The 9684-nt window shown below is 44.0% G+C and overlaps 2 long non-coding RNA genes across 2 annotated transcripts; one reads left to right on the top strand and one right to left on the bottom strand.

The window, feature by feature from the left end:
• The first annotated feature begins 982 nt into the window (after nucleotides 1-982).
• On the top strand, nucleotides 983-5864 carry LOC124463814. Its single transcript, XR_006955655.1, has 3 exons — nucleotides 983-2698; nucleotides 4025-4146; nucleotides 5784-5864. It is a non-coding gene; the product is annotated as an uncharacterized LOC124463814 (long non-coding RNA).
• On the bottom strand, nucleotides 3853-5851 carry LOC124463815. The gene is made up of 2 exons (XR_006955656.1): nucleotides 5705-5851; nucleotides 3853-4134 (listed from the first exon to the last, which is right to left on the bottom strand). It is a non-coding gene; the product is annotated as an uncharacterized LOC124463815 (long non-coding RNA).
• Nucleotides 5865-9684: the final 3820 nt, after the last annotated feature.

The following is a 9684-nucleotide window of genomic DNA, read 5'->3' as shown; positions in this document are numbered from 1 at the left end:
AGTGCACATGCTTGCAACCAACCAAGGCTAACCCAAATGAAAATGTGTAACTGAGACAGGAAGGTGAGGAAGGATGCACGGAGGTGAAAGCTATTTCCTATCTTGTAATCAAACGTAATATCAGCCCTAGACATGTTAAACCAAGTAGTGCGCAGAGCAGAGATAAACAGAGAATCGCCAGTGGGGTCACGTTTCTCCTTTTGTGTTTATCTGTGTTCAAAGAGAGGAAGTCTCCTCTTGTTTGCTAAACACAATTAAAGAAGATTACAGTTTGGCATACTCTCCGTTTTCCTTGATAGGCCAACGTTTTTGGAAATGCATAATTAATCCATGAAAACTTTGAGGAACTAGTTTTTCGACTAACCTATTATAAAGATATAAAAATTGTTCATTCATGATGTGTGCTGGTCATATTTCCTTTTTTAAATTTGAACAAATGTCACTTATGTTGCGTAAAGAGCCTATACATGTCAACAAAGAGATGCCAAAATTAACAATCTGGGTAAACCCAAACAAAAACCAACCAAATCATAGATTTGTTGTTTAACTGTGTGTCTTGCTATCTTGAAGTTTCGTAGTTAGTAGTGTCCACCTCTTTCCCTAGATTGATGACTTATTTTTCAGTAACTTAATTCAGATTTGTAACTGTCCTGTATAACACTCCAAACCAGTCATACTCTGCATTATAGTGACTAGAGTTGTGATGTAAATATGTCAAACATAGGAATATGACAATATCGGCAATAAAATAACTGTTTTACTTTTTGGGTTAAAACATTTGAAAATATTATTAAGTAATTTTCATTTATATAACCGCTCCCCTTCTCTCATTTCCTGTCCATACTAAATATATGATAGCCCAGACTTGGTCTCAGGATTAATTCTCATCAAACCTCTATTTACCCCCCCCAACCCCCCCCCCCCCCCCCCCCCTTAACCATTTAAAGGAATCAATTACAGTCTAATCTTGAGACTCAGAATAACCATTAACCCCCATCCCAGGAGCAGAGCGGGGGAAACCCGGTGCTATCTTGGATAAATACGCTGCCTTGCATGACATGAAAAAGCAACACAGCAGAGAGACGGCACCTTAGACGCCTGCATCAAAGGAGCTGAGCGTTGGCGGGAGGACGGCGAGGAAGTTGGAACGTATACTGTGGCCTGGAGTCATCACGGGAAAAGAACACCAAGAACATGTTCTGTCTGAGTTTTCTAATCAGTCAGTCAGCTCTTCCTGAGTGGCCGATGGGCCGGTGACAAAACAGTACTGTGTGGAAGCTCAATAGTTAGATTACATTCAGGATTTGTACATATTTATGTTTTCATCTGTAAGCCTAATTGTTTCCTCCATGTGGTGGAGCTGCCCTGTGTGTTCGTATGCCCAGCTCCCTAGTGTGAGTGAGTGGCTGGATAGCATTCAGTGCTAATGAACTCATTAGCTCATAGGTAATGAGATCAGGATCACAGATGCTTAGCAGTTCCTAGCGCCAGTCTGCTATTGTCATGATGAATCACTGGGGAGCTTAATGCACTGCCTCACTCCATGACTGAGACATCATGGTGTGTGTGTGTGTGTGTGTGTGTGTGAGGTGCATCTACCCTAAATGGGGTTGTTTTCCTGAGTGCTCTGGTGATGTCCTAATCCATCCATTACTTTCCACAGAGTTTCCAAGGTTGGATGATCTTCTCTGCCCCTGGCTCCTGGTGGCCCCAGCCTCGGCTCCTGTTTTCAGTCACTCATCCCCCACCTGGCCCCTTTGTCCCTGGGTGTAATTGCCCTTGCAGACTCTGGAGTAACCGTTGTCTGAGGGCACAAAACCCGTCTCTCAGTGTGTCTGCAGAGCTCTGGGGTCAAAAGGACACTTCAAGAGGAGCTATTTCAGCTCTCCTCACCCATCCTCTAACCCAACAATGGGGAAATACCTGGGAAAAGCAATTATTTGCTCTCATATCTGTCTTCCAGCTTTTCATATGATTTTTCCTCTGCAGAACTTTGCGCTAAAGAAAGTTTGTCACCTGCTAAACCTCCTTAGGGAGATTGAGCTCAAATGGCCCAGGTCTTTTCTTTTGGCCTCTCAATGTTCAGTCACCTAACATGTTTTCCTCATCTCCAATCTAATGTGTTTACCCCCCCCCCCACACTTTTCTTAAATGATTTCCATTAAAAGTGAGAGTGACTGTAAATTCACATTCACTTTTTGTGGTGGGATGACAACTCTTTCTGTTTGAATAGCTGCATGTTAAACAGTATGTTTTCATGTTCATTTTGTCATCTTCAACTTTTTGCAGTGTACCAAACATGATCCGATCCACTTCAATTAACGTTAAAGCACTGCTTTGAAAACCACAACCTGTGTCCTTTGGGTAAACTACGTTTTTTTTCGAGATGTACTGAAAGACAAGACTGATCCAATGGCATTGAACTCCACCTGGAGAACACTCTTACGGCATAACACCTGGGACCTGCACCTGAAAAAGAACATAGGTCATACAAACAGCATGACCTTTTAACATGGATGTGTATTTATCTAACCAGGTCATGTGCAGAAAACATATCTATTAAGCATTCTTCTCTATTGAGGAGGGAGGCATGACAAGAATGCTTAATTGAAATGTTTTCGTACATGACCTGGTTGGATAAATAACGTCTAATTAGATAAACACTCAAGAAATCAGAGAGATCTACGACGTGACTGAGGTTATTGTCTTTTTACACTTGAGTGTGTCTTTGTCCTTTCAAGAGCAGTTAACCAGTAAGTCACTTCCATTGTAAGGATGTGTACAGCCGCTTGCTTGATATGAATAATGAAGTCATTGCACAAGTCAAAGTCTGATAGTCTACAGTGATTTTTCTCAACCGTTCAGATGACATAATTAATTAAGTCATATCAGTTGAGGACAGAAGTGGGAGGCACACACGCCTTCAGTGGTTCTCCAAAGATCTTTTGTCACCAGTCTCAAAAGGCTAACACATGAGCAATTTCACAAACAGCACGTCATTTTACATCCATCCGATATTCGAGTGTGCTTGAATCTCTTGATTCCTTCTCATGGCTTGCCTGGGATTGGGATAGTTTGACAGGTAGGAAAGGACAGGTGTGTTTGTAGCCGAGGGCAACAAACATAAAACCACCAGCTTGTGTGTTACGTAACAAAACACATTGCACAAAGCATCGCTTCCACAGTGGAAAGGACAATACAACAACAACAGACCCAATTCGCAGTTATCGTCATGCAGAGCTCTAGCATCACATTTTTTTTCTTTGCATTTTTACTAAAAAGTGGGTTAGGCCTTGAAAGGAGACCCGACTGGAGCAGAAGAGTGGCTGGCTGGGTGGTGTTGTCTGTGGCTCTGAGACCAGGCTGCGCCCCCACAGCCCCACAGCCCCCACAGCCCCACAGCCCCACAGCCCCCACAGCCCCACAGCCCCACAGCCCCCACAGCCCCCACAGCCCCCACAGCCCCACAGCCCCCACAGCCCCCACAGCCCCACAGCCCCCACAGCCCCCACAGCCCCACAGCCCCCACAGCCCCACAGCCCCCCACAGCCCCACAGCCCCCCAGCCCCCACAGCCCCCACAGCCCCACAGCCCCCACAGCCCCACAGCCCCACTCCCCCTCAGTTCACAGTCTGAAAAAAGTGTTAGTTTCTCTCAATAATCATCTGACTTGTAATGACAGACGAACTGTATTCACAGCAGACAGTAGAGACACACAACAGACAGTAGAGACACACAGCAGACAGTAGACACACAGCAGGCCCAGAGTGGCAACAACTTGTCATGCTCTAAGAGACTTAAACGGAACCAACATGCATTCACTTTTCCGGAAACATAAAGCAATTCATGTGATACTTTTATTTATTTTGGTTTATTTTCTATTTGAAGAAGAACGGTGGGAGGTTTACAGAGCAGGCCTTTTGTATACAGTTGCTAAACTGACATCAAGCATCATTTCTATTCTTGTTGCATCCACTGAAATGCAACAGTTCTAATTTGAGCTCTCACTGTCATTTTCCAACAGTGGATCACCTACAGTATGAGACAAACAGGTGGAACAGGTACGCAGGTGATCCTTCTGGTTGTCATGGTAACCAGGGGTCTGGACAGACACTCAGAGAGGCTCCTCCTGACCTGGAGAGACAGGTACAGTTACTCCATAAGTGTATGTGCATTTTAAAAGAAGATACTACATGCGTCCAAGACAAAGACAATGAAGTCTATCTTATTTTGATCTGTGAAAGGTTTTTTTATAAGCAGGGTGCTTGAACATGGCATTGGTCTGTGTTGAGACGAAAGTTGAGACGGACCATGCACACTGCATGGCCAGTTTGTACTGCACACACACACACACACACACACACACACACCTTCCCTCTGCCAATTATAATCACACACATTTAAATGATGGCCAGCCAGGTGTAAGTACACCCACTCCTGATGCTTTTGTCAGGAACACTCTCAGTTCTCAACAGTTCTCCCTGAAACCAGCGATCTGGGGATATGAGGAAGCCGGCTATTGTCATGCTGAGTGTCACAGGACAAAGCCAGACCCTTGTCCAGACCCCGGACTCTCAGAGAGCTGATTGGTCTATTTCTTTATTAGTGTCATGTTCTGTTAGCTTCTATTATCTATGTGAATCTCTCAGGGAGAGACCATTCAACTTCTGAGAGGGCTTTTAACATCAGAATTGTTAATAGCCTGTTTTTGATAAACTCGTTTTTATGTGTTTTCTATCCCTGAGTGGAGCATCCCCGAAAGAGTTTGTGTGTATGTGTGCTTGTGTGTGTGTGGCTGTCATAGAATGACTAGAAAGTTCTGTTCTGTTACGTCATCTGCTGATAAATCTTTAACTTCACAACTCACCTTACTGAGAAGCTCCTTCACTTGTGATTTATCTCTTTAAGCTCATTTAACATCATGGCCCTGTGGGAAATACCTACCTGGAACAGCACAGTCACAGCTGTCTTTTGATATTAAAATCTGTTCAACAGCTTGTGTGTATGTGTGTGTCATTGACTCAGTGTGTTGGTATTGATTGAGATAGAGAGAGAGAGAGAGAGTGAGTGAGAGAGAAGGAAACAGTGAGACTGAGAGGAAAAGAGAAAGAGAGGTGAAAAAACATGAAGATGTTCACATGTCCTGGCCATGTGGCTGTGCTGACAAACGAGACGAGCTTGCACTCAGAAGTTTCTGGTGGCTTGTGTTTCTTTGAAATGTAAAAGTCCAATGTAATTAACAGCTGAAGAGAATGACATTTGATAGCAAGTACATTTGAAGTGGGTGTACGAGTACTCTGTGTGCCAGAAAACTATCTGGTCTCTCACATTCCAAGTCCTTACCTTAAACCCCACAGGATCTGTGTGGTGCTATTCTGCCTTTCTGCCTGGGTTTTTGCTTAGTAAGCTGTTTCACAACCTCGAAACCTACCGTCTCCCTCTTCACACACTCTCAATAACATTCATTCATTCAGCAACCTCTTTCCCGAGCTGACAATAAGATGAATAGGGGTTTTAAGTGATTATGAGGCATGCCTCCAGGCTTTAGTGAAAGTAGAAGTGCTCAGTGCATTATGTCACACGCCAAAAGTACACCCACCTGCACGCATAACCAGAAATTACTGCTGGCAACCTAATACTCATAATTTATGTCCCACGGCTACGGTCATAAAATGTTCTCTTAATTTTTGTTTAGTTTGCTCACCATTAACTTTTCAGGAATAAAAAAATACAAAAACTGGCCAACTCTGACTGTCTTTCGGGCCATTCTGTGTCATTCCCAGGTGTGATGGTGTTAACACGGAAGCTGGGAGCTGAGGAGTCTTCATTAGGATGAGGTCACGGAGGCTCTGATTGGGTGGGAGCATCCCTCGAGAGGAATAGAGCTCATCTCTGCTCTTATCTCTCTCCACGAAACATACCCAACATGTCTTACGTTCACTCTGTATCATCATGTTGCCTGAGATGACATGAGGCCGGCCAGAGCATGCATCATGTGCCATCTGGAGATCTGTGATCCAAAATGTTCTGGTGAAATATCTCACATTTTCAGGAAGATAACTTCTTAGGAATGTAGTTTGAGTGGAGTAACCGCATATGAAAAATGCCATTAAATAAGATAACGTCTCAACGAACAGGATCAAACCAATCATACAAATGACACTGGCCAGCTCTTAACTGCCGTCTCCTGGATCAACCCTTCCTCATTGTGTTATCAGATACAGTACAGAAGGTCTCGTGACAGGACAAAGGCTTTCTTGGTGCCGTGTCCTCATTTCTGAGAATCTGACAGTGTGCGACTATCACACCTCAGCTGCAGGCCATGGAGCCAGGGAGAGAAGGGGTCCAGACCTCTTATCAACAGCACCCCTCTGGCTCATCCGTTGGTGCTGGGCGCTATCTCCACCTGCCTGCGTCCCTACCAGCCTGTCAAGCAGCGATTACGGGAGACTGCTCACAGTCCACTCACCCTCTCTGATGCTAGGTGTCCTGCTGTTGTCACCAGACTAGTGGTTTGGTTGGCCTACTTTGTGTTACTAGGAAGACTCATTTCCAGGGTTAGGGGAAGAGAGGCTTTTAGTTATGACATTTATGACTGGAATTTACACTTGCAGGGAATATAAAATTGTTGTCAGATATAGTGATTGTGAGATAGTATATGAAACATTCAATCGTGGTGGTCTATTATAGGGTCAGTGGTCCGGGAATTATTAAAATGTGATACCTGTGCACAACGCTGCCCATCTACACAATGTAATTAATTGATTTAAAAACATCAGGGCTCATTTTACGGATAATTGATGGGAACATTGCCTTCCATGAAAAGGGAACATACCGGTTAACATCAGAAGTGGCTTATTCATATTACGTAATGCAACTTGTTGATTCAGGCATTTGGTGTTGCCGCTCAATATCATCAGCGGAACAAACCCCATAATTGCCTGTGAAACAAACAAACAACCACCTCAAACAAAAACGCCAAACCAACATGATGTCTGTGAGAGTGCCTGCCTGCCTGCCTGCCTGCCTGCCTGTCTGTTAAACAGGCAGGGGAGTTCAATCCTGGCTTAACCTTTTCAACCCAGATGAGCAGAGGAGCATGTGGTCAGAGAGGTGCTACCCTGGGAGAGCAAACCTGATGAGTGGGTTTGATGCCGAAACCAACGCCCACAGGCTTTTGATCATGAACCCATCCCTTTAATGTTAGTTCTATATCCACATTCTGGGCTCGTAATGGACTCCTACAATTCTGCTAAGCCAACCAGATCTTCTGTTGCAGTTTGTCTACCAAACTCCACCATTATCCTGTGATGTGGTTTGTTATGATGGAAATAGTTTGTGGTTCCACGCCAAAGCAGCCAACTTTGATCTGCCACCTATCAGAAACCTGAGGAGACTGCGTCCTGTGGACGTTCTGACATTATTAGATGAGGAAGCAGAGTTAGACCGAGAGCTGTGGCCTTCACCAGACCGTCTGCTGCCAGACCACCATGTTCTCTCCCACGTTCCCCAGTGGTCCTGAAATGAGATCTGACAGCATTACGGCCCAACTGGGACCCCATAGAACCCCGTAAGCCAGGAGCCACACCATCCAACAATGATGTTGGCTCCCCATGCGGACCACACACACATCCGCCCGATGAAGCAGGGCAGAACTCGGAACGTCATGTTTCCTCGTAGGTCCGGCAGCAGTGGCGCCTGAGATACCATCACCACGCAACCACATGAAGAGAAAAAACAACAGTCAATTATACCATTAGTGCTTCTAGGTCTGGGGGCCAGATAAAGTGAACATGTCAATGTTCACAGCCTCTGGATAAGAATGTTATGTTTCTGCCTGGCAAACATGGGAGCTCAGCCAAATATGGACAACTTCCTGTCATGTGCTCCCTTGTGATCTGTGGAGATTTGTTGCTGTGAGTTGCAGTGAATAAGTGGAAGGGTTGTAAAAAATGGAACCTCATGTTCAAAGACTACACCAACAACAACTGAATATTACTTAATAATTGTACTCAAAGGAATAATGTAAGTGAATGAATGAATGAATGAAAGAATTAATAAAACAGTCAGGCAAGATGTGAAGGATGACTGGTGTGATGGAGTCCTGGGATTCTTGGAGCTCAGAAGATCACCACAAGGAGTACAGACAGTAGGAAGAGAAGCTGGAGAAGGTTTAAGGTGTAGGAGACGGTACACACACAAAGTGAGCAGCAGAATGGGTGTATTTCTATAGCCATCCACGGCCTGGTCTCAGGTGGAAGAGGTGATTAGCAGATAGGGATCGGGTCTGTTGGAGGTTTTTTGGTGAGCTTTTCATCCCAGACCTCAGCCATGCCTAACTCCATTTATACAGTCAGACATGGAGAATGGGCAGGACAAACAGCGCTAAAGATAATCTTTGGTGTTGAAAAAACATGTCAGACACAAACAAACAAGAGAACAAAATCCTCCCTGAACTGGCATGCAGGATGAGTCATCTTGTCAGGTTGTGTTCACAAACAATGTCAATAATTAGATATTTGATCTTCCTAAAATAGCTTTGCTATTTGCCCAACATTCCCAAACCTTAACAGCTCAGGATGATCCTTTTTTCTTCTTTTTTTCTTCTTCAGTGATGTCAAAAGTACACGCTTCACTCACCAGTACAGGTACTCATGTTTCAAAATAAATACAAATTGAAGTATCAAAGTTAATGACACTTTTTCACTCAAGTTTGTGTAACATTTGAAAAACGAATCCAGATAAAACACCTGCAGTTTACCCTCAGTCAGCCATCTCTTTAGTCTTTCTCCTTCTCTGTTGATGACTCTTTACTATATTCACATTCATTCATTTAGCAGACACTTGTATCCAAAGCAACTTCCAAGAGAGAGCTTTACAAAAGTGCATAGGTCACTGATCATAACAACGAGATTGCCCCAAAACGTTGCGGGTAGCCAAAACACAAAGCATACATTGTGAAAACCAAATAAATGCCAATGGGAAGAACCATAAGAGCATGCAGTTAAACAAGTTACAATTAAACAACATGATCCTCAAAAGTGCAAGAGTGTACCTGTAGAAAAGCAAGCAACAAGAATATAATTTACAGCGAGTACAATAAGTTGAATCAGTTACAACTAACCAACAAGAGCAACAAGTCTCTCAATAACAGTCATTGTGTTCCTGGAGGAAACTAACATCAGGTCCAGCATGTAATTCCTAGGTACCGTTGTACTCCCGGAACACGTACGTCTTAAGCCTTTTCTTGAAGGTGGGGAGACAGTCAGTGTCTCTAATGGAGGTGGGGAGTTGATTCCACAATTGGGGGAAGTGTTGTATAACGTGTTACTACCGCCTTCACGATCCGTCGCTTTGCATATAATCACCAGTCATCTCATCAGAAGAACAATTGAATGTTGTACAGCCATCTGCACAACTTGTCTGAATTAATGAGATACCGTAGTGCAAGGGCTGTCCTGTTTGCAAGGCTGGTAATGTCAATCATTTTATGGCTTTGAAAAGCTTGCCAGTGACATTATACACCGGTAAGATGTACGCATTTTGATGTGTTTGTTGATGTGGTGCTAACATACTGTCATGACCATGGCACATAGCCAGAGTTGGATCTGAATTTATGGGATCAATCCTTCAGCAAACACTTATATGAGTGTGCATTCGCACACACACACACACGCGTGCTCA

Source organism: Hypomesus transpacificus, unplaced genomic scaffold (assembly GCF_021917145.1).
Source record: "Hypomesus transpacificus isolate Combined female unplaced genomic scaffold, fHypTra1 scaffold_309, whole genome shotgun sequence".
NCBI lineage: Eukaryota > Metazoa > Chordata > Actinopteri > Osmeriformes > Osmeridae > Hypomesus > Hypomesus transpacificus.
This window is presented reverse-complemented; position numbering and strand designations above follow the sequence as displayed.